Source organism: Protopterus annectens, chromosome 7.part0, assembly GCF_019279795.1.
Source record: "Protopterus annectens isolate FY-2018-M chromosome 7.part0, PAN1.0, whole genome shotgun sequence".
Taxonomy (NCBI): domain Eukaryota; kingdom Metazoa; phylum Chordata; order Ceratodontiformes; family Protopteridae; genus Protopterus; species Protopterus annectens.
Window position 1 is genome coordinate 497,481,331 of NC_056739.1, and position 24,457 is coordinate 497,505,787.

The 24,457-nt window shown below is 43.2% G+C and overlaps 1 protein-coding gene across 1 annotated transcript in view; it reads left to right on the forward strand.

The window, feature by feature from the left end:
* KIF1C (kinesin family member 1C) overlaps positions 1-24,457 on the forward strand; it is a gene marked incomplete in the record, with an annotated part of 1,373,479 nt that overhangs the window by 1,276,813 nt on the left and 72,209 nt on the right.

The window sequence follows — 24,457 nt, forward strand, 5'->3', positions numbered from 1 at the left end:
GACAACTTAACATTAAGAAGTTATGTACCTACCATAACGTTCCATGTTAGTTGTCTTCTCGCCTTCTTTCTTGCGACCCTCCCTCCTTCCCCCAGGCCTGGACAGACCTTTCTACAAGAGATTGTTATGCTGAAGACCATTCAGAACTGGTCCTTCTTTCATCCTGTAGGCTTTCTTTCTTCCTTTGGGAAGTATTTATGCTTGGTGCTATTGCCCTTTGTCATCAAACGAGATCTGGGTACTTACCGCCTTGCATCATGGGATATTGGGCTGCCTCGAGCTGGTAAAAGTGACTCTCGAGCTTAGCAAGTGCCGAGTCGGAGCCGAGGATCGGCTCCGAACCCATCAAGCAAGAAAGAAGGCGAGAGAAGACAACTAACATGGAACGTTATGGTAGGTACATAACTTCTTATTTTGGAGGATGCCCCTCCATTGAACAAGGAGAATAGAGTTGTCACCTCTATGCACAATAACTTTAAAAGGTCATATGGAACATCAAAGGATAGATTACATTTTTTAACTACTTATACTAATGATTTTCTTTTTTTAAGAAATATTGTCTCCAATAATTGGAAGATTCTAACCATTGATCAACCGACTCTTGAATTGGTGGGGAAAAAACCCATTTTTACCTATAGGAATAACAGCAATCTAAAAATGTTGTTGTGTGATAAGCTGCCAGAACCGTCACGTTTGAAACCGTCCTGTTACACCAGACATGGCACCTATCCATGTAATAGTTGCAATTATTGCAAATTCATCTCTAAGGAACAACCTTTTAGACACCCCACTGTTAATTATTCCTTTGAACCTAGATTTGAGGCCACGTGTGAGACCATGGGCTTAATATACCTAGCAACGTGTGTCTCCTGTTCAGCTTTCTACATTGGCTTGACCAAGAGGAAGCTTAAGAACAGAATATACAATCATTATTATGACATTAAGAATAAAAACGAACTGAATGCACTGGCCAAACATGTTGTTCTTTTTCCTAACCATGCTTTTGTTTTTAGAGTATTGCAAATAGTTGAAAAGAATGAGAAAAGTGGGGATTTTATGAATTTGTTAGAGACTAAAGAGTTACGTTGGATTTTTAAACTGAAAGCACACTATCCCCCTGGACTGAATTCCTATGTCTCTTTACGATCACATTTAGCATTGAGAAAATGATCTGTATCCATGTTTTTTGTTCCGTTTATTTTATTTTATTTCAGGGTGCATTTACATTTTACAGCTTGTCCTTGGTTATAATGTTTACTTGGTATTATATGCATATTTATTGATATAAGCTTGGTTACATCTCTGAAGTCTAAGTACATATCTATGTATATATATTTTATATGCTTTAATAATGTTGCACAATTTTACAAAAATTTTAGCTTCATTGTGTATAATGAAGTATTTTTTATTATTATTAGATTAGTACAGCTCTATAAATGAGTCTTAACTAGGTAAATGCCTTTACCAAGTTTGTTTTGAAGAAGGTTTTGCTGCTAGTCTTAGATGTATTGTGATTCAACATGTATTTTTTCATCATTTTTTATCATTTACTAAGTTACTCTGGGCACACCCCTGCTGAATTTTAAACTTCAATTTTCTTTTAAGAATGTTGCTTCTTTTTCAAGCTTAATTGGATAATTGATTGACTAATGATGCTCAAGTAGTCAGGATGTATTACTATTTAAGCTTGCTGTTTTTAACATTTTGTCATGGTCTGAGGAAGCGTATCATTGATACGTGAAAGCGCTTACCAATCAAAGTTTATTTTAGTTCATTTCGTGGTGAGTCCGAGGTTTTTCTTTCATTATTCCTTTTCATTATTTACTGAGGACTCCTTGGCTGGTGCAGTGTTTTCGTTTGAAACTCCAGGATGTTTGTAGTACCCAGGAAAGAGGGTACTTGGAGACCAATTCTAGACCTCTCTCATCTAAACACTTTTCTGAAGGTGCCCTCTTTTCGAATGTTGTCCCTTCAGACTTTGTTCCATGTTCTGCTTCCTCAGGCGTATACAGTGTCTCTGGATCTCAAGGTTGCTTGTCTCCATATGCTGATCCATCCCCTTTTCAGGAAGTTTTTGTTTCTCTATTGCTTCCTGGCATTTTTAGTTCTCTGCTTTGCCCTTTGGCCTTTGTACTGCCTCAGGGCAATTCACCAAATGCCTCGCTCCTATTATTGCTTTTTGCAGGATTCAGGAGAGCCAAGTATTTCCTTACTTGGATGACGTTCTACTTCAGGCATTCTCTCCAGAGATCTTGTTGCAAAATCTTCACTTTGACATTTCTGTTCTGCAAAGCCTGGGGTAAACAATAAACTTCAACAAGTATTTTCTGACTCTTCCTTAGGAGCATGTTTTTCTGGGGTGCAGGATACAGACTGTGTCTATGTTGGCATCCCTGCTTCCTTCCAAGGCCTTAACACTAATTTCCTTTTTTTTCAAATACGTCTTCCTGTGGACTCCACAATGGCCAAGGAATTTCTGAGAGTTCTGGGGTTCATGGCATCCACCATCCCTATGCTCCCTCTGGCCAAACTCCACGAGAAAATTTCAATGATTTCTGAAATCAGTTTGGCTTCAAAATGCGCATCCCCTAGAATTTGTAGATGTCCTTCTCTTCCTGTGTTGCAGTATTCTTAACATGGAGGACTCACTGCCAAGGTGATCCCAATGTTCAGCCAGTATACAAAAGATTTTGACCACTGCAAGGTAAATGGGATGTTGCACGTATGCCAGCAACCATTGTCCGCTATAGAAATGACGTCCGCTTGTTCCATCCTCAGAACTTCTCTGCTGCCAGTCTAAACACCATTTGGGATTGCTGGTCTGCTAGCCTGAGTTGTTTGCTGGATACAAGAGTTTCAGATAAATGCCTTGTTGGGGTTTTCTTTTATATTTTGCTACTGCTTATTTGCTGTGAGGTTATACTTCATCCAAAAAGGGCAAATGCCAGTGTGGAAGACTAATTCCACATAGACAGCCTCAATTAGTGTCTCTTCTGCTTAGGGCCCAACCACGACCATGTGTTTTGTCCTATCTGTAAAGATTTCATCCCTAAGACCTTACATAGCTGCCTTTCCTCGTTTAATGTTTATCTTGAGAATCAGAGACTGAAAAGGTCAGCACGTGGTGTTATTGAAGGTACATCGGGGGTCTTCTACTGAGTCTGCTACGAAGAAGGCTAAGAAACTTAGGCCTGAAGCTTCAGCTGCACCTCTCCTTGCAGACATCTCTCTCAAGGCTGATGATGGCCCGGAGACGCATCTGGATTTTGGCTCTGATTCTAAGGCTGGTACTACTTCGGAGACCTCAAGTGATCCTGCCATCAGCATGTCCTCAGAGGCTTTGCAGATATCTGCATTGGACGAACTGAGATTCATCATTTCAGAAAGCCTTCAAGGTATTCTGCAAATTTTAGTAAGGGAGGATGTTCCAACGAACATCCATTAAATGCAGGCTTGCGTCTGGTCCCTCCACGTTTCACAGGGCTGATGTTCTTTTGAAAAAGAAGCAGAAAATCAAACGTTGCTGCTCCTCAGGACCCACCTGCTTATTGGCAGGCTTTCACACAAGATTTGTTCAATGCCTTTATGGCCCTTTAACCTCCCTCAGGGGTTTCCCTTCCTAATCATCTTACCTCTTCACCACAAAAAAGGAGTAGAGTGTAGGAAGTTTCCTCAGAGGATGAATCCTTGACCTGTTCTGCTCACATTACTTCCCCCTTGGAGTATGCTTCCGCTGAGGAAGAGTCCAATGGCATAATGGCATAGTCTGTCCCATTGACTATATCACCTTTGGAGAGACTATTGCCAGGATGAGGGAGTAGTTTAAGTGGGACTGCTTTCTGAGGCGCAGAAAAGGTACTATGACTTGTTCAAATAGATTCTACCTCTCCTGCTGTGCCTTCCATTTTACCAGCTTTTCTTGATGCCTTTTCTTTTGTACCAAAGACTCCAGACTCTCAACACCCTGTCCCCTAATAGGCCAGATAGAGTCTGTAAAGTCCATAGGTCTGTACATTTCTCTTCAAATGTCCATCAGCAGATCCATTGAGTGTTTACTATTGCCATCCACATGTCTTCTTCCTTCAGATAAAGAGAGTAAGACCATGGAAAGATTGGGGAAAAGGTTTATACCTTGGCCACCCTAGCTTTCCGTGCTGTCAGTTATCAAACCCATATGACTAGGTATGCTTGGACTCTCCTTTCACAGGCTGTTGTGCTTCTTCTGGATCTTGCTGAGTCGGAAGCAAAGTCACAGCTTTCATCATTCCTGGGGGCTTCCTCCCAGGCAAAATGCCACTCCATTAAATGCAGCTATGATGCAAGCTGAAGCATCTGTTAGAGTGGCTGCATCTGGCTCTGTTTTGTGGAGATGCTCCTGGTTGAGGCTTCAGACACTTGTGATGACTTTAAGGCTAAATTATTGGATGCTCCCTTAGATAATAAGGCTTTGTTTTGGGACTGCAGCAGCAGACTTGTCCAAGTCCTTGCAGGAGAAAGGCAAAGAATTATAGGACCTAAAGTGCATCTTTACGTCTCCAGTCCCTAAATTCCAAAGGAATTACCTAGCTAAAACTCCCTTTGGTAGGAAACAATCTCGCACTCTTCCTTTAAGAAGTAAGAAGGGTGTTAGGAAACCTACTGCTCCAACCTTCTCAGCCTGCTCCTGTTGAAAAACAGCCTTTTCCAGACATGGCAGGTAGTCTGTGGCTACCAACCTTTTCTAAACCATTCCCTGTCCCTTCCAGTCTAGGAGCAAATTACTCACGATTCATAGTTCCTTTCCATTATCCATGAAGGGGAAACTCTTTCACCTTTCATGGGTATACCTCAACCACCTTGAGAGAAACTACAATTTTTTTCCAGAGGTGCTCCAGGTATTGAGATCTCAGAGAAAAATTCAAGAAGTTCCAGTGCATCAAAGAGGAAGAGGTTTCTACTCCAGGATGTTTGTTTCCCAGAAACAAAATGGCCCTTGGAGACCCATTCTGGATCTTTCATTCCTCAACACCTTCCTAAAGGTCCCAAACACCAGATACTTTCTCTTCCTAGTTTGTGTCCCCTCATCATTCCACAAGCCTCTGTAGTCCTGGACATCAAGGATGCTTACCTTCATATTCCCATTCAACCCCTTTTCAGGAAGTATTTGTATTTTTCTGTTGCTTCTTCACATTTTCAGTTCTCTGCTTTGCTCTTAGGTTCATAGGTAGATACTGGGCTATCTGCCCAAAGGCATATATTAGCCCAGCCACGTTGTGCAGTATTCACCGCCCCCTTGGTTAGTTCCCTAGGCCCTTGATCTGGCAGCTAGTACCCTTGGCCCCTATCTAGTAGAGCTGTTGGTATGATCCCTGGTGTGAACTTTGTTACCCATCCACTCATCAAGGTTCCTCTTGAAGATAGTGAGGGGCTCTGTCTTATGTAGATTGGGACCTTGTTCCGTAGCAAAGGAAGTCTTTGCAAAGGGAATCTATCCCTCCAGCATGTTCTATTCATTGTTGTGCTGAGGTTTATATCCCTAGAGCGTGTAGCTCGAGTGGATTTGGTTTTGCTAAGATGGAGCATGTTCAACAGTTCTGGATTGGACATGGCTCTGTATGTTAGACAGAGATCATCTCTCAGAAGGCGGTATGCAACAGAGAAAAGCCTTAGTTTTTTCAATCGTGCTGCATAGGGCAACTGTTTGAGGCCAGTAATCCTCTTAGTGAGGTACCTCTGTGTTCTCTCCAGCTGCTGGAGATGCCTAGCCAGGTGCATTCCAATTGGTGCATTGTACTCAATAATGGGTCTAATGAGGGAAGATTAGAGGGGCACCACTACATCCTTAGATCTTGATACGAACCCTTTCGTGATCAGATGGGTCACATAGAAGGATTTTCTAACCACCTTGGCAACATGGTTATCAAAGGAAAACTGACTATCTACTTGGGTCCTTAGATCTCTTATTACTACTACAGATTTCAGGGGTATACCTCCTATGTGGTAGTTCGTGGGTACTCTGTTTCTTCCAAAGGGGATTACTATGCATTTTTTAGCATTTAGCTTGAGACCATGGCTTTGACACCATGCATCAGTCTCGTTAAGGCCCTTCTGGAGTATATCCATGTCAGCCGGAGACTCTAGCACCCAGTTTGCAGTCATCCGCAAACTTGGTCAGCCACAGCCCATCAGTGCTTGCCTGTACTTCTGAGAAGTATATGCCAAACAGGAGGGGTCCCAGGACAGAGCCCTGAGGCACACCACTCGTTACTGGTCTGGATTTGGACATAGATCCCTCTACTCTTACTTTGTGGGATCTGTCTGAGAGCCAGTTTGCAATCCATCTTGTAACGTAAGGGTTTATGCCCAGGTTGGTGAGTTTATCAATAATACCCAAATGGGGAATGGTGTCAAATGCTTTAGCAAGGTCAAGGTAAGCCGTGGGTACCTCCTTTCCCTTATCTATAACCTGAGTAACTGTCTCAAAGAAGTCCACCAGGTTCAGGAGACATGATCTGCCCTTGACGAAGCCGAACTGTGTGGGGTCAAGTGTTTGGAGGTTCCCAATCTCTCCATTTATGAGTTCCATAATGATTCGCTCCATTGCCTTACAGATCAGACTGGTCAGGCTTATTGGTCGGTAGTTCCCAGGGTTGGTTGTAGGCCCACCCTTGTGCAGCGGAACCACCGTTGCTGTGCGCCATTCTATGGGCACATATCCTGTCGAGAGGCTGAGACTGAACCGGGTATTCAGATGTGGGGTTAATTCATTTTGGAGCTCACATATGACACAGCCCGGGACACCATCTGATTCCATGGAGGCAGTGCTTTTAGCTTTAGATAGAGCCTTATTAACCAACATATCAGTAATAACTGGAGTTACACAATCCCCTGGAATAATAATCAGCCCTGAAGGTGGTGGTGGGTGGGAGAATTTGCACTGAACCTGTCAGCCAAGATGTTGGCAATGTCAGTAGGGGTCAGTGTATTTTGTTACATTTTGTACTAGCTCAGAACAGATCTGAGTGTTGCCATTTAAGTTTTTGACGTAACCATAGAAGGGCTTATGGTTATCATTGGCATCCTTGGCAACTTTCTTTTCGAAATTGGCTTTAGTTGACTTGATGAGGGCCCTCAATTTCTTACTAAAGCTGATCAGGGAGGTGTCTCTACAGTACCAAAGGTATTTACAAAGTGTTTGGCTCTTGTGATTGCTTATTGCAGACTCCAGGGTGTACAGATCTTTCCATATCTAAACGGTGTTCTGCTGGAGGCACTACATCCAAAGACCTTGCAACAGAATGTCCATTTCACTATTTCCCTTCTTCAAAGACTGAGTTTCACAATAAACTTCCAAAAATCTTTCCTCACCCCCTTCCCAAGACCATGTCTTCCCTGGGTGCAGAATCCAGACCGATTGAATGTTAGCCTCCCTGTCCCCTCAAAAAATTCAGACTGTAACCAAATTCTCCCAAGACCTCATCCCTCTGCAGTCTCATATAGCCTGGGAGTTTCTCTGCCTTGTAAGGTTCATGGCATCCACCGTCCCCATGTTACCTCTGGCCAAATGTCATATGAGGAAATCTCAGTGTTCCTCAAGTCAGTTTGGAGATAACATGCACACACCCACTGGACTTTGTTGACCCTCTTCTTCCTTGCCTGAAGAGGGAACTTTGTAGTGGATTTAGTCAGTTTCCCTGAACCCAGACCTTGCTCTGCATCCTCCTCTTCCAATTCAGGAATTGTTCACAGACACCTCAGACATGGGTTGGGGGGCAGCCTTTGCATCCTGGAAGGTTCAAGACCTTTGGTCCCCTTCTCAAAGGAAGGAGCACATAAATATAAAAGAGATGAGATTCCTGCTCTTGGTTATACAGACCTTTCCTTCTCTTTTTTGTTAATGCCCTCTACGTCCCCTTCTCAAAGGAAAGGAGCACATAAATATAAAAGAGATGAGATTCCTGCTCTTGGTTATACAGACCTTTCCTTCTCTTTTTTGTTAATGCCCTCTACTACAACTGTTTAGACAACACTACAGTTCTTTGGTATGTAGCAAAGTGGTGGGGGGGGGCAAAATTATACCTTCTGTGCAGGCTAGCCTTCATGGCATGGGAACTGGCAATTCAGTACCAGGTCTCCCTTCAGGTAGTGTACATCTCCTTCAGTCAGAATGTAGTGGCAGACACTTTGAGCAGGTCCATGACTGAGTCCTATGAATGGATGCTTCACAGGGATGTGTTTCTAGACATTCTCCACCGGTGGGATATTCTTCAAGTAGATTTCTCTGCCTTCCCTCTGAGCAGACAACTTCCAAAATGTTGTGCCAGTATTCCAGACCCTCTGGTGTGGAAGGTGGGACACCAATCCCTTCCAGTGGAAGGGGTTGCTTCTGTACGCATTCTCTGTTCCCTTTTATGCAGAAAGTTCCAGTGAAGATTCAGCAGAACAAACCAAAAATCTTGTTGGGGACTCCCTTTTGGCCAAGACCGCATTGATTTTCTCCTCTTCTGCATGCCAAGGGCAGTCATTACAAGTTTACCTCACAGGGTGGATCTTTTCACACAAGACGTCTAATTCACCCACAACTCTCAACTCTACATCTGACTCTGTGGATGATATGCTTCTGATTCCTTTCAGACACCTCTTTTCAGTGGATGTGCTTAGGGTTCTGCAGTAGGCCAGAAAACCCAGTACTAGGAAATCCTACGGTGTCTTTCTTATAAACTGGACCCACGTTCTGTGGCTGTACCCCAGGTTTTATTGTACTTGTGTGAACTGCTGAAGGCTGGGTTGGCTTATTCTATGGAGAAAGCTCACCTGTCAGCCATTTCTGCCTGTTTGCCTTTATCTCCGGCTTTGCCCTCAAAATTAGAGGTTAAACTGTTCCTTAAAGGTGTCCTTCATATTAGGCCTCCCAGGAAGCCTGTTCTTTCTCCTTAGGATCTCGTTTGTCTTGGAAAAACTCGCTGTGCCTCCATTTGAACTTACAGCTTCCCTGCTGCAACACTGTACTTGGAAGACTGTGCTATCATTAGCTATCACTTTAGCCAGGAGGGTGTCCAAACTACAAGCCTTGATTGATGGCTTCTCACCCCTTCCTGGCTTTCCAAAAGAATAGGGTTTCCTTGCGTACTAACCCTTTTTATGCCCAAGGTTGTGAATGAGTTGTCACTTAACCAATCTGTTCATTTGCCCACTTTTTTCCCCTCTCCCCAATAATCTAGTGAGAGAGTTCTACACAACTTGGATGTGCATAGACAGCTTAGATTTTACTTGGATAAAACTAAGGCTATCAGGAAATCTGATCACCTTTTTGTTTTCATCCCAGGGCACTGGGAATGCCTGTGTCCTAGTAGACTATTTCCATTTGGATTCCTAAATCAATTTTATTATGTTTTTCATGGTTAGAGCTTTTCTACTCCCGTAAGAATCATTCTACAAGCGCTATGGGTTATTCAGGTGCTTTTTTTCAAAGGTTTGGATACTAACGCCATCTTGGAAGCCTTTACTTGGTCTTCTGTTCATACCTTCACTAAACATTATAAACTGGATGCCATCTACAATTCTAGAGCTGGTTTTGCTAGAGCCTTTGTGTGTGTGTGTGTGTGTGTGTGTGTGTGTGTGTGTGTGTGTGTGTGTGTGTGTGTGTGTGTGTGTGTGTGTGTGTTTTATAGAAGGCGCCTCTGCTCCTTCCCCCTCCCTTTTTTCTTCATGAGCTTTGTTACCTTCTTTCATGTTAAGAATGCTATAACATATGAATAGAAGTTCATGGAATAGTTGTGTAAAGTCTTAACATAACCATAGATGTCCCTCTCTTCTATGTTGCACTATTCTATCCCTCCCACCTTCCTCCTGGTATTTTTGGACTTTTTCCCTGGATGTATGCTTACCTCCTTTGTTCCTTGGGCAGGTGTTCTTACTGGGGCATTCATTTCTGAGGAAGGTATGTGCGGACGTCACTTTTACGGCCGGCACCCGCTGCTGGCCTACATGCTACGCCCCATGTGCCTGTAGTTAATCTTCTGTATCGTGAATCCTCCATGCTAAGAATACTGCAGCACAGGACATCTATGATTATGGTAAGAGTTTACATGACTATTATTTTCTCTTCTTCCTTGTGTAAAGAAGGAACATCACTGATGGAACCAGCAGTTGTCTCTAACCCAGGGCACCCTTCTCATCCCCCTCTTCCCTTTCAGAGCTGTTCACAGATGCTTCAGACATGAGATGGGAAGCAACTTTTGGCTCCCTAAAGGTTCTGGGGGTGTGGTCACCCCTGCAACAGAAAGAGCATGTCAGTGTCAAAGAGATGAGAGCTCTTCTGTTGGTGCATCAGACTTTTCATCCTCTCTTCTGTCCAGGACCTCTCAAGGTATTTACAGACAACACCACAGTGATGTGGTATATCGATAAACAAGGGGGGGGGGGGCAAGATCTTATCTTCTTTGCTCTTAGTGTGGGATCTTGCTATTCAGTATCAGGTGACTGTCTGGCAGTTTACATTCCCTTGGGTCAAAACATTGTGGCAGACATTCTGAGCAGCTCCTTTAATTCATTCTCACAAAGGGATTCTTCACAGGGATGTGTTTCTGGACATTGTCCACCAGTGGGGTACTCCTCATATAGAATTTTTTGCCTCCCTTCTGAGCAGACAACTTCTTCTATTTTGTGCCAGAGTCCCAGGTCCTCTGGTCTAGAAGGTGGACGCCATATCTTTTTCTTGGAATTCAACAGGATGCTCCCAAAATCTTGTTGGTGACTCCCTTTTGGCCGAGACAGTACTGGTTCCCTCTTCTGCATTTAGCCAAGGGCACTCATCACACGTAACCTCACAGGGTGGGATCTATTTACACAAGACAAGGGATCTCTCATCCATCCCCACCTGTCCACTCTTCAGATGACACTGTGGGGGATGGGATTTTGATTTTACATAGACACCTTTTTTCGAGGACGTGCTTAGTGTCCTGCAGGAGGCCAGGAAACCCAATACTAGGAAATCATACTTATTCAAATGGAAGAGGTCTTCTGTTTGGTGTCTTTCTCGTAACCTGGATCTACTTTTTGTGGATGTTCCTTTAGTTGTCTATTAACCTGTGTGAGTTGCTCAATGCTGGGTTGGCTTCTTCATCTGTTAAAGGCCACTTAATTAGCTGTCTCTGCTTGTCTGCTGTTATCTCCTTCTTTGGCTTCTAAATTTGAACCTAAACAATTCCTCAAAGGTGTCCTTCATATTAGGCCTCCCAGGAAGCCTGTTCCTCCTCCCTGGGATCTTAATTTTTGTTTTGGAAAAATTGACTTGGGCTTCTTTTGAGCCTGCAGCTTCAGCTTCCTTGCAGCATTGCTCTTGGCAGACTGTACTTTCTTTAGCCCTTACTTCTGCCAGACAGATGTCTGATCTTCAGACCCTTACAGCTTGTCCGTTTTTTGGTGTTTCATAAGGATGGGGTGCCCTTTCTTATTAATCCTCCTTTTATGCCCAAGGTGATGAATACGTTTTCCTTGAATCAGTCTATTGATTTGCCCACTTTTTTCCCTTCTCCACAATCTGCCAGTGAGAAGGTGCTGCACACTTTGGATGTGCATAGACAGCTTAGGTTTTATTTGGATAAGACTAAGACTTTAAGGTAATCTGATCATTTTTTTTGTCTCCTTTCATCCTAGGTCCTTATGATTAGATATGTCCAAGCAACTATTTTTTCTTGGATTTCTAAAGCCATTTTTTTCCCTTTTGTTGTAAGATCCATCTTTTTGTTAAAATTCATTCTACAGTGTGTTTTTTTCAAGGGTTTGGATACTAACTCTATTCTTGAGCCAGCTACCTGGACTTCTGTGCATAGATTTACAAAGTAGTGCAAGCTGGACTGTGTATATACATTTACAAAGCAGTACAAGTTGGATGGAATGTCTAGAGCTTAGTTTAGCTAGAGCCATCCTTCTTGGATTCCTAGAGTTCTGCTGGTCCTTCCTCCTCCCTCTGTTCTTCCTGAGCTTTGGCAGTTTCCCTGTTGTAAAGAATGCTGCAGCAGTGAAATGGAAGTACAAAGTACAGTTGTGTAAAATCTTACCATAACAGTAGATGTCATTCTCTTCACTGTTGCAGTATTCACTTCCTCCTCCTTCCCCCTGGTCCATTTCTCTTCTAGATGTACGGATTACATCTTTTTTCTTTGAACTGGCGTTCCTACTGGAGCGGTCATTTCTGAGGATGGTCTGTCTGGACATCACCTTTATGCCCTACACTATGCAAGGAGCATATGTGTGACTTGCAGAGTACCTTAAAGCAACATAAAGCCTTTGGTATACTGGCCGGGATGTCAGGCCTTCCTTGACAGGACGGGGGGGGGGGGTCACTATTGTAAAGACTATTGCAACAGTGAAGAAAAGGACATCTATCTTTGTGGTAAGATTTTGCACAGCTGTACTTTCATGCTGATGGAGAGGGTTCCTATTACATGAACAAACTTTTCAAAGTTCGAATGTCATATGGTCATCACCATATGATCGAACTTTGAAAAGTCCGAAGGTTAAATGTAACGGCACCATACGGTGCAAAATGGGAGAATTTCCCTTTTCTGCACTGAAGTGCGATCTCGGCGTTGGTATATTTAAGTAGGGGGAGTGTGGGGGGTGTTCGGAGCGTTAAGGTAAGTTTTATTTTTTTTTATGTTTTATTATATATTCGAAGTTTCAAACTTCGATCATATGTTGTCGAACATATGGGATTCGAAGTTTTGAAACTTCGAATATATAATATAGACCCGATGGAGAGAGCACTGAGGTCATGCTGGCATTTGTCCTCATAGAGCAGTTTGGGTCGCCCTTTCAGCCTCTTTCCAGATTCCAGCTCTTCGTAAAGGAGGTCTTTTGGTATTCGGTCATTCGGCATGTGTGAGACATGATCCAACCAACACATATGTGTCTGTTTTAGGTGAGTAAACATGGAGATGGTGCCAGTCTTCTCAAGCAGTATGCTGTTGGTGATCTTGTCCTGATATGAGATACCAGGTATGTAGACAGGCAACGCATATGGAATACATTGAGCCGCTGCTCATCTTTTAAGCACAGAGTCCATGTTTCACTGGCATACAGTAATGTGCTTAAAGCACAGGCTGTGTAAATCTGCACCTTGGTGTGCACAGTGAGCTTAGCCCATAGACTCTCTCTGCCTGGAAAAAGTTCTTGTGGCTTTTCCAATGCACATGTTGATTTCTCTGTCAAACAACAAGTTGTCAGAGATTGTAGAGCCTGATTACATGAACTCATGGACAACCTCCAGCTCATAGTCACTCACCATGATTCATGGCTCATTGCCCATATTTGGGCCCATCACCGGGGTCGTCTTTGAACTGATCGTGAGGCCAAATTCGATACATGCATCAGCAAAGCGAATCATGAGTGAAGTTTTTGCTTAGTGTGAGCCACAGTAGCTGTGTAATCGGCAAACAGTAACTCTCTTAGACACTTCCTAAGCAACCTGGTCTTCAATCTAAGTCTGGACAGTTTGAAGAGGTTGCTGTCCATTCTGGTTTGGAGAGTGATGCCCTCTGTAGCAGTTCCAAAATCAAATTTCAACAGACTTGAAAAGAAGATACCAAACAATGTTGAAGCGAATACACACCCCTGCTTTACTCCACTGACCATCTCGAAAGGTTCAAATGTGGATGCATCGTACATGATGGTCCTCTTCATGCCTACATGGAAGGCCCTGATAATGTTAAGCAGTATTGGAGGACAGCCGATCTTTGCCAGAATTGCAAACAGACGTTTTGTACTGTCAGTCAAATACCTTGGTCAGATCAATGAAGGCAATGTACCAAGGTTTATTCTGCTCCCTGCACTTTGTTTTGTAGTTGCCTAACAGAGAAAACTGTCTACAGCAGACTGCCCAGTTCTGAACCCACACAGAGTCTCTGGGTAAACTCCCTGCAAGAATGTGGAGCCTCTTCAGGACAACACATGCAAATAGCTTACTCTGGTACAGAGAAGGGAGATGCCATGATAGTTGTGACAACCCACCACTGGACCAGTTATCAAGGAGCCTCAAGCTTTACCAGTGGCAACAGTGGGGGACGTACACTGGGAGGATGACAGGTACACACACACACTACTTCCAGATGCAGCCCTCTGCATCATGTAATTTCCCTTGAGCACACAGAGCCCCCACTCAGTCTGGGGCTGGTTTCTCCCTCTTTCTTCAGATCCTCAATAAGACTTCCCACTGGCACAGCTATAGAGTTGAGATCTCAGCTAAGTGACCAATTCTAACTTACTAGCTCCCTCTCTGTCCAACCAGTCCTCTGTGTCCCTGCCAAAGTAGCTGACACACATTCTTTGGGGTTTGATTTACACACACACACGCTCCTACACACACACACACACACACACACACACACACACACACACACACACCTGGGACAAGCTGGCACAGGTTTACTAGCTATGCCCCCTTCTGTCCAGACTGTAAGGTACTTACTACTGCCACCAGTCAACTCCTTATCAGCTGCTTTAAGGCCCTTAACAAAGTGTCCAGTCTTGCTGTGTAGTATTAATATCAATACAAATGGTAGTTTGACTAAGAGCAAGGCTATTAGGGGTGGCCCACACAGTGTAACCAAATAAATATGCAAGTACTTAAACATCTCTAAACAGATCGGCCACAGTAAAAAAATTTAAATAAATTTAATAAATAATAAAAGAGCAAGAAAATACTAGATATATATTCACAGTGACATCAGAGTTCAAAACCACAGAAAATACTTAAACACTGAAGGATAGTCTCAAATAAAGAAAATATCTAAGCTAGTTTCACTATATTCCTGACTATGTCCAAGAAAGTTACAATACTCTAGAAACTTACTTGTAGAGCAAGGCAGATGTGGTGAATGGATCTTCTAGTTGTTAGGTCCAAGACAGAATACAGAATGCTCTGTTTCACTGAGTGACTTCTTAAATTAATATCTCTAATATTACTGCTGGGATAGCTTGCAGAATCGCGACATGTCTTGTCATCTGATTCTAGTTCCCAGATGAACCCCCACTACTGGAACAGCATTTAGCATCTACTTGTGAAAATACATAGACCTTCCGATCTTTGGCAGATGCTGGAATTTATAAAACAATTGCATTCCTTCATGCTTTCAGAGGTAGAAATTAGCTCACTCCAAAGACAATACAGAAAGTTTCTCAGCATAGACTCTGTCTTTAGATGCATTGAAAACTGAAAGATACCATCTTTTATGGCCTAGCCATAAAGTAATTTAATTTCAGTTATTTTTCTGAAGTTAGCCTCCTGTATTTCAGTTTCCACTGGTAAAATATATACATTTAAGCAGTTACAATAGTGTATGTACATTTCTGTTCTCTTCCAGTAGGGCCCACCATGATTACATTTTAAGGACAAGCACTTTATAAAATACCTTTTTAGCACGTCTGTACAAACCATGTTGATATACACATGACATACAATTCTAATACAGTCGTAGCACAAGCATCTTGTATAAATCCTGTTGATAGCCACAAATGATATATAATTATTTACAGAATTCCAGCTAGCTGTGTTGGTAGTATCTCCTTTCTGCCACTCTTCCCCCTTCGAATACTCAAGCTAGTTTTTCAAGTGACCCTTGAGAAACATTGCTTGAGAGGGACGAGTCTGTCTGGGAATACATTACCCCATACCCTGTTTTTGAGATCCCAGCTGCCTTTGCATTGCTGACCCCAGTACAGTGCTGCACTGTCTTATATGCCTGCAATCCTTGGCTCCACCATAGTAATTTGGATTTTGCTGACCAGCTCCCTGTAGCCATACATCCCCCTCAGACTCCTGCCTTCTACTGCAAATACTTTGCACAATAGCCTCCCTATCTTGGTAAGGTTTCATGGTGTTATGGTACAATTTGCACCCCTGCCCACCTGCCCAGCAGTTCTACCATGTAGTTAACAGCACTGACATTCCTAACCACTTTGAAGGATCCCTCCCAAGCTGCCTGCAGCTTGTTGTGTCTGACAGGGATGAGAACCATAACCTGCTGTCCCAGAGCATACTCTCTAGCTCGAGCATTCCTGTCATACTAGACCTTTTTCTGCTAGGTTTTCCTGGGCCAAGCCTGTGAGTTTTCCTGAACCTTGTCCTGAGTTTTAGGACATATGCCACAACAGACTCTTTATGGGATTCACACACACCCTCGCACTCGTGAATCAGTTCTAAAGGTCCCCTCACCCTGTGCCCATACAGCAACTCAAAGGGCGATAAACCTGTGGATTCCTGGGTTACCTCTCTGTAAGCAAACAGATGGGGCAAATATTTGTCCCACTCCCTTTTAAACTGGTCTGCAACTGCCAGTGGCATGGTCTTTAGTGTAGAGTTTAACCTCTCCACCAGACCATTAAGTGTGAGTATGGTCTTTAGGTACTTCACCCCACAGTGCTTCCACAGACAAGCCAGCAGATCTCACATGAAATTGGCACCTCTGTCAGTCAGTATTTCTTTTGGGAAACCTACCCCGCTGAAAATCTCTAACAAAGCATTTACCATTTTTTCTGCCTCAGTGGAGGACAGAGCCGTGGTCTCAGGGTATCTGGTAGCATAATCTACTACCACTAGGATATAATTCTTCCCTGTGCAACTTTGGGTACTCACGGGCCGTATAATATCCATAGCTACCCTCTGGAACGGCTCCTTAATCACAGGCAAAGGCACCAAAGGAGCTTTTGGTCTCCTACCTTGTCTACTCTTTTGGCACTGCTCACAGTTCATGCAGTACTCTGTTACATCCCTGGAAATCCAAGGCCAATAAAAGTTCTGCATAGTACATCTCTTTGTACGCTTTATGCCCATATGACCTGCAAAGGGAATGTCATGGGCTATGGCTAGAAGTGCCAGATGCTAGGCTCTAGGCACTACCAACTGTTGTATTCTCTCACCCTCTAGCCCACCCTCAGGGGTCCACTGTCTATACAGTAGCCCTTTGTCCTAGTATACAGATTCCCCTTTTTCTTGAGAATCAGGCTCCTCCCTGGCTACCTCCCTCAAGCCTTGTAATTTAGGGTCTGAGAGCTGAGCCTGTCTCAACTCTCTTTGTAACCCTTCCCAGCTCCCCTTCCATAGGAAGTGTGGTATCCTCTGACAGCAGTGCCTCGTCAGTTTGGGTACTCCTACTCACCTCTGCCCTTGCAGTCACTCTGTCCAAGGAAACATCTGTACCATCCAGCAGCTGTGGCTCACCTTCAGTCTCACTAATACAGGGTAGCTTCCTCTCAGAACCAACTACCTCACCAGCCCTGGCTTCAGGTGTTGTCTATTTGGGCCCCCCCACCCCCAAGGCTTACCAGGCCTATATGCTTGTCTCCAAGCCTGACTGCGGGTAACTGCATGCACACAAGGTACGACATTATCAAAATCATTCTCTGTCAGGAAATCTGGAGGGATATCCTCAAACACACCTACTTGTGTGCTTCCTTTTCCACCGTCCCAGTCAAGGCGAGCCTTAGCCAAGGTATTTGGAATGGGGTTCCTCCTAAAGCTCTGACTGGAGTAGATTGCCCAAGCAAGTAGTGCACCTCTTTCCCCATTGCAGGCTTCACAATGGTTATGCCAGAGGCTCTCTCCCCCTCACCAGTGGCCTGTTTCCCATTTACTAAGATACGATGTAACCTCTTGTGGTTGTTTGGTACCCTTGTCTCCAGACAACTTACTGCTGCTTTTTGTCATTCCCACTTACTGGCTGTTCCCCTTTTGTTCCCTGTCTTGCCTCTGTGGACGTCTGTATGCTACATGGCCCCACTGGTTACATTTAAAGCATTTAACCCATTGATCCTGCCCGTGTACCTGAACTAGTGGCTTCCCCTGTTATTTTTGGACTGCGTTGGGCCAGTTTAGGCTGCCCACCATGGGTTCCATTAGACTCATGAGCAGCACTGGGTATTCTTTCCTGTGCAATGATGCCTTTCTTGCTAAGTATAGGTCTCCCTTTTTCCCCAGCTCATCTGCAGTATTGCATTCCCTATCTGCCAGTCAGATTCTCGTGTCCTCAGGCAAAGTGCTAAGGGCTTGTTCCCTCACCAAAAGGTCTGCTAGCCCTTCAAAAGTGGTGACCTGGCACCTACTCACCCATCTATGAAAGTAAGTGCTTAACCCAGCAATGTAATCACACACACTTTCAGCTACCTTGCATCTATCTTCAAGAAACCTTTTTTTCTGTAAGCATCAGGTGTTAACTTAAAACACTGTAATAAACATTTTTTTACTTTGTTTATACTTTTTAAGCAATCACTATCAGACAATTCAGAAACGGCAGTTACAGCTGTACCATGGAGTAAGGGGGTCAGGAACCGTACTCAGAGCCCTTGGTCAACATTATACTGTTTGCAAACCCTTTCAAACATATGAATAAAACTATCAAAATTATCACCCTCTGTAAATTGTGGAAGAAATGTACTGATCTTTGTTGCTTCTGGGGTTCAGTTACTCCCTTCCCTGTTACCTTCATGACCCTGGGGAAGCGTCAGCATTTCGTTTTCATGTTGCCTCTGCCTTTCATTTTCTTCAGTCTCGAAACATCTGTCTGAATTTCTTCAGCTTCCAAACGCCACAGCCTCTCTGCTGATTCTGTTTCCAAACATTTGGCCTCCAGTTCAAGTCCTCTTAGAAAGGTTGAACTGTCAGTTTTCTGAGAGCTGTACATCCCCAAGGTCAGCATGATTGTTGTCCTGGTTGCTTATCTGTGATACAGCTGTGACTAAGGCTGCAACCATTTTCACTTTAGTCAAGTTGGCATGCACCAGTCCTTTGGCTTGGCACATTGTCAAGCTGACAAGGAGCCAGTTGGCTTACGCTTCTGCTGACATCCTTGCCTGCTCTACCTGACTGACTAAGCTAACACGAAATAAATAAAACTAGTGTGATATGAATCTCTGTATTCCATGTGGCTGCTTGAGAGTACAAGCACCTTCTTTATTGACCACTGTTTACAGGCTACAGGAGTTCAATATCTACACCACTGAATCCCAATATGTGGATATCCCACCACTGCCAACCAGTATGTGATGACCCACCACTGGACCAATAATCAAGGAGCCTCAATCCTCACCACTGGCAACAGTGGGGGATGTACACTGGGAGTATGACAGGTATACACACAGTATTTCCAGATGCAGCTCTCTGCATCAAGTGCAATTTCCCTTAAGAGCACACAGAGACCAAAGTCAGTCTGGAGCTAGTTTCTCCCTCTTTCTCCAGCCCCCCAGTAAGACTCCCCACTGGCACAGCTATAGAGTTGAGATCTCAGCTGAGTGAACAAGCCAAGACCTGCCAGCACTCTCTCTGTTCAGCCAGTGCTCCATGTCCCTGCCCAAGTAGTTGACACATGCGCTCTTTGAAGTTTGAGTCTCGCACACACACACACACACACACACACACACACTCTCTCTCTCTCACACACACACACACACACACACACACACACACACACACACACACCCCTGGGAGAGGCTGGCACAGGTTTACTAACTATACCCCCTTCTGCCCAGACTATAAGGTAGTTACCACTGCCACCAGTCAACTCCTTATCAGCTACTTTAAGGTCCTTAGCAAAGGGTGCCCACTATTACTGTGTAATATTAATATTAATACAAATAGTTTGACCAAGAGCAAGGCTATTAGGAGTGGGCCCACACAGTGTCACCAAATAAATATGCAAGTACTCTCAAAACTTAAATATCTCTACACAGATGAGCCACAGTGAAAGGTTTAAATAGATTTAATAGTAAATAATAAAGAACAAGAAAATATTCAGTGTATATTTGCAGTGACATCGGAGTTCAAAACCACAGGAAATATTTAAAATCTTGCAGAACAGTCTCAAATAAAGAAAAATATCTAAACTAAGCTGTGCTATTGGATTTTCTAGGTAGGTCCAAGACAGAATATAGAATGCTCTGTCTTTCTAAAAGACTTCTCAAATTAATATCTCAAATGAATAGCTTGAAGAATGACATAATGTCTTGTCATCTGACTGTAGTTCCCAAATTAACCCCCCACTGCTGGAAGGTGATGGTATTTACTTAGCATCTACCTGTGAAAATACATAGACCTCATATCTTTGACAGATGCTCGAAGGCATAAAATAGTTGCATTCCTTCATGCTTTCAGAGGTAGTAATTAGTTCACTCCGAAGACAATACAGAAAGCTTCTCAGCACAGACTCTGTGTCTCTAGCTGCATTGAAAACTGAAAGATGCCGTCTTTTATGGCCTAGCCATAAAGTAATTTAATTTCAGTCATTTTTCTGAAGTTAACCTCCTGTATTCCAGTTTCCACTGTTAAAATATATACCAGTTAAACAGTTACAGCAGTGCATGTATATTTCTGTTCACTTCCAGTAGGGCCCACTGTGGTTGCACTTTAAGCACTAGCACTTTATAAAATACCTTTTTAGCGCATGTCTGTACAAACCATTTTGATATACACACCACCTACATTTCTAATACACCTGTAATGCACGTATCTTATATAAATCATACTGATATTCACAAATGAGACAGTTATTTACAGAATTCCAGCTAGCTGTGCTTGGCAGTATCTCCTTTCATCACAGTTGTTACAGTCACTTTTGTCACCCTTATTCTTAGAGATAGTAACTATGTTCGTATCCCTCTTACCTTCCAGTACACTGCCTTCTGTCCAGCATTGGGAAAATATTGTGTGCAGCTCTGAGATTAGGGTACTTCTAGCATGTTTAAGGACTTCATTCCAAGAGGCATTTTTTGAAGAGAGTGCTTTTATTGCATCGAGTTCCTCAAAGGTGAACTCAGCATCGGGTTTAGTCATAGTTGGCAGAGGCTCAATGGTATTTATGGCTCATTCCCTAAGTGTGGTCTCTGTGACATACAGCTGTGAGTAGTGTTCCACCCAGCATTCCATCAGCTTGTTTATGTCCTTCAAGAACCTCACCATGGCTGATGTAAGTGGGGTGATCTTCCTTTGTGATGGACCAATGGCTTGCTTAATCCCATCATACACTTCTTGCATGTTACCAATGTCCACGGGCTGCTGAATCTTGAAGCAGAGTTGGAGCCAATAATCATTTGCACACTGCCAAGCTACCTACTGCACTTGACTCCAAGCACACAATAGTGCCTGCAAGTTATTTTTGGGCGAGGACCTGTATGCAGCCAATTCCTGTCTCCTCTTCTCTGTCAGGGGTGTGAGCAATTCAATGTGGTCATCAAACTAATCCACACACTTGACTGTCTTCTTCCCAAAGATAGATATTGAAGAGTTATAAATAGCATCCCATAGTTTTTCCCGTCTTTTGTTAGTGTCAGTGTCATTCAGGTAGGGCAAAGCTTCCTCAAGTGTACTTTTGAACGGTCACGAGTCTTGCCTATATCACTGTGCTGCCTCCCTTCTTTTTAGAGTGAAAGAACCTTAATGTCTGGATGTTCACTTTCTTGCACATGAGCAAGTGGTTGGTATCACAGTCTGCACTATGGTAACTGCTGGTTACCCTAATAAAACCTAAACTGCTGCATTTGATGAGGAAAACCTAAACTGCTGCATTTGATGAGGACAAGGTCATGTTGGTGCCAATGTTTCAGTCTTGGGTGCTGCCATGAAACTTTTTGCTGGGGCTTGAGATTGAAGAAGGTGTTGGTTATGCAAAGGTCATACTAGGAACAAAGTTCAAGGAGATGCTGTCCATTTTCATTCATTTTTCCTATTCCAAAATGTCCCAGACAAGATGACCAGCTGTGTGATGGTCATTGCCAACTCTGGCATTAAAATCGCCAAGAATGAATAATGGTTCATGGGAAGGAAACTCACTGATGTCAGCACTAAAACTCATCCTAGAATTTGTCCTAGACTTCCTTGGGTAGAAGTTAAAGTAGGAGTATAGAAGCTGAAGATGTTGACCATGACCACTAGTGTTTTTAGGTAAATTTTCACCAATCTCTCATTTCCCATAATTGGTGGCATGACTGAGCCAACAAGGTTGTTTCTGATTGTGAAACCAACACCATGTTCCCTGGTCTCTTCTGGAAGATTCCCATGCAAGAAAAAAGTAGTCTTTCTCCCTGAGACATCCAGTGGATGGCAGCCTTATTTCCTGGAGAGCCACAATGTCCATCCGCAATCTGCTCAATGTGTTATTGACGGCCGTCTTTAGAGGATCACTGATCTTTCCATAAGGCATGGAGTCATTCTCATTACATTCCATGTGCCTAGCCTAAAGGCTGGTTTATTTTGTTGCTTTTTAGTTTTTCCAGGTATGTGGTTAACGATCCACCTGCTGGGGTTCCTTAAGCCCCACACACCCAGTGGAGCAAGTGGACCATGGAGAGGCAATACCTATTTGGCTTGGGACTGCCCAGCTTAAGGCAGGCAGCAGCTGCCCAGTGAGGTCAAAGGATCTCTCCCACCATCGGAAGCAGCCCCTGGCACCTGACTCTACCGCAGTTGAGTACATTGCCTTATTACTTGTAACTGCTATTTCCTGTGTTGTCACTGCTCACAGAACGAAGCTGGAGTGTCCTGTCTGGGGCAGAGGCCTGGACAAATGAATCTGAGGAAACAGTTGATGCCCAGCAGCAGGTTCCCCCTCTCCACGTCACTGATATAATCCATGAGGAAAGGCAAGGCCAGTGCAACTTTGCATCAGTGTTTTCACAGGAGCTGCCAGAATGAGTTTTCAAGTACAACGTCAAGCTGCCTTATGGGCTCCATCTCTGGATTTTTCCTAAGTTTACTCCCAAACCCTTCACCTTGAATAGGTATTACACTGAGCCAGCAGGGGGTTTTAAATCAGAGTTTGCCTTCTCCTAGGTGGGTTGCCTTCCCAGACTGATGAGCCTTACCTGCCGGAAACAACTGGTTTTAAGGTGCCAGTTATGTGCCTTCGTCCTTTCTCCTGTCAGTACAAACACTTTCACCAGACTTAGAAACTAAGCTACAAATGAAGGCCAGGAGATGGACTTTGTTTTTCAGAGGCTATTGTTTTTCAGAGGCTATTAGAGATGCATGCCATGGGAGCATTTAGTAGATAGCGGAAGCTTATCCCCACTACCACTCCCGGCTATGACAACCTTTGAAACCGGTTGTACTGTAATGTTTGTATTTCTTACAAGCAAAACTACTTGTTTACTTCAATATCTTTAGCATGTAAAACAGGCATTGAAGAGAGTCCCCCACATTAAAAATACCACTGACTTTACATTGCACAAAAGTGCTTTACGTTATGTAACAGTTTATATCATGAAATGTTGTATACGAATATTAAGAACAAAAATCATTTAATTGGTTACTTTTTTCCATTTTAGCGTTCTCAGTGTTGACATGAAGTGAGTTATACAGTCCACCTACAACTTTCACAAAATCATCACAAGTCCAGTTTTTCTGAGACACTTTTTCTTGCAAAGCCATAGTTCACAACTATGACTGATGCTGTATACTATCCCATTTATTCACTAATTTCAATGTTACTGGTCTTCCTGTTAATCTCCATGTCCCAACACCAGACTCTGGTTCAAGTCCAGGGTACTGCTGATTGTTATAGTCAACTCCTGTGCTTTTTTGGTCTGTTAAGCATTTTCCTTGGGAACATTGGAAAAGGTTTTACTGGCAAAGTGTCACTGTGAACTAACTTGTCAGATGAAAAGAGAGTCTGAGTCCCATTCTATTTGCTGTCTCACTGATAGATAAACTTTGCCTCTTTAGCCTGGTCTGCATCCAAAAATGTATGATCCTCCAGGAAAGGTATTCTTTAAGATAGCTGGATACAGCAGCTTGAATATCACACCTGCCTCTCTACATTCCCTGATTTCTGGTATAAATTTGCTTCTGCCATTCTGTACAGTGAATAATCCAGTTCCACAAACACACTGCTGTCTCTAATTTTTAATACTTTTCCCTTTTGTCAGAATTTTGTCAGGATCAAGTCTTTCTGCTGGTATGATTGCATCTTTATTAGTGCAGGTCTTGGCTGCTTTCTCATGGATAGGTTTGGCGAATACACTCTGTGCCCTTTCAGTTAACAAATTCTGCAGTGAAACACCAGTCCAATTGCTTATTTGGGCTTTCATAAAATTAATAACAGCATTTTCCTTCCAGTTTCTCTGGTGCAGCAGAAAATTTTGGGTGTCCTCTGAGCTCTGCTTTCCAACTCTACCATCTTATAAAACAGATGATCTTGAGCAGTCTCACACTTTGCCAGCCTTTTCTTCATTTTAACGTCTGATTTTTGCAGTTTTATAAGTTCATCTAAATAGCTAGTTAAAGCTTTTATTTTTTGCAGCCTTCTGTTATCTGAGTTGATATACTCCTGTACGTCATTTATTTTAACCATCTCTAAGTACATTTGATTCATTTTTTCCTCTAAATTCTTGTACCAAAGCTGAAGCTCAAAACTGCTTTTTGCTGAACAGCTGCAGGATTCTTCCCATCCATTATTTTCTCTTCACCTTTTTCTGGTTGATTTTTTTTCTG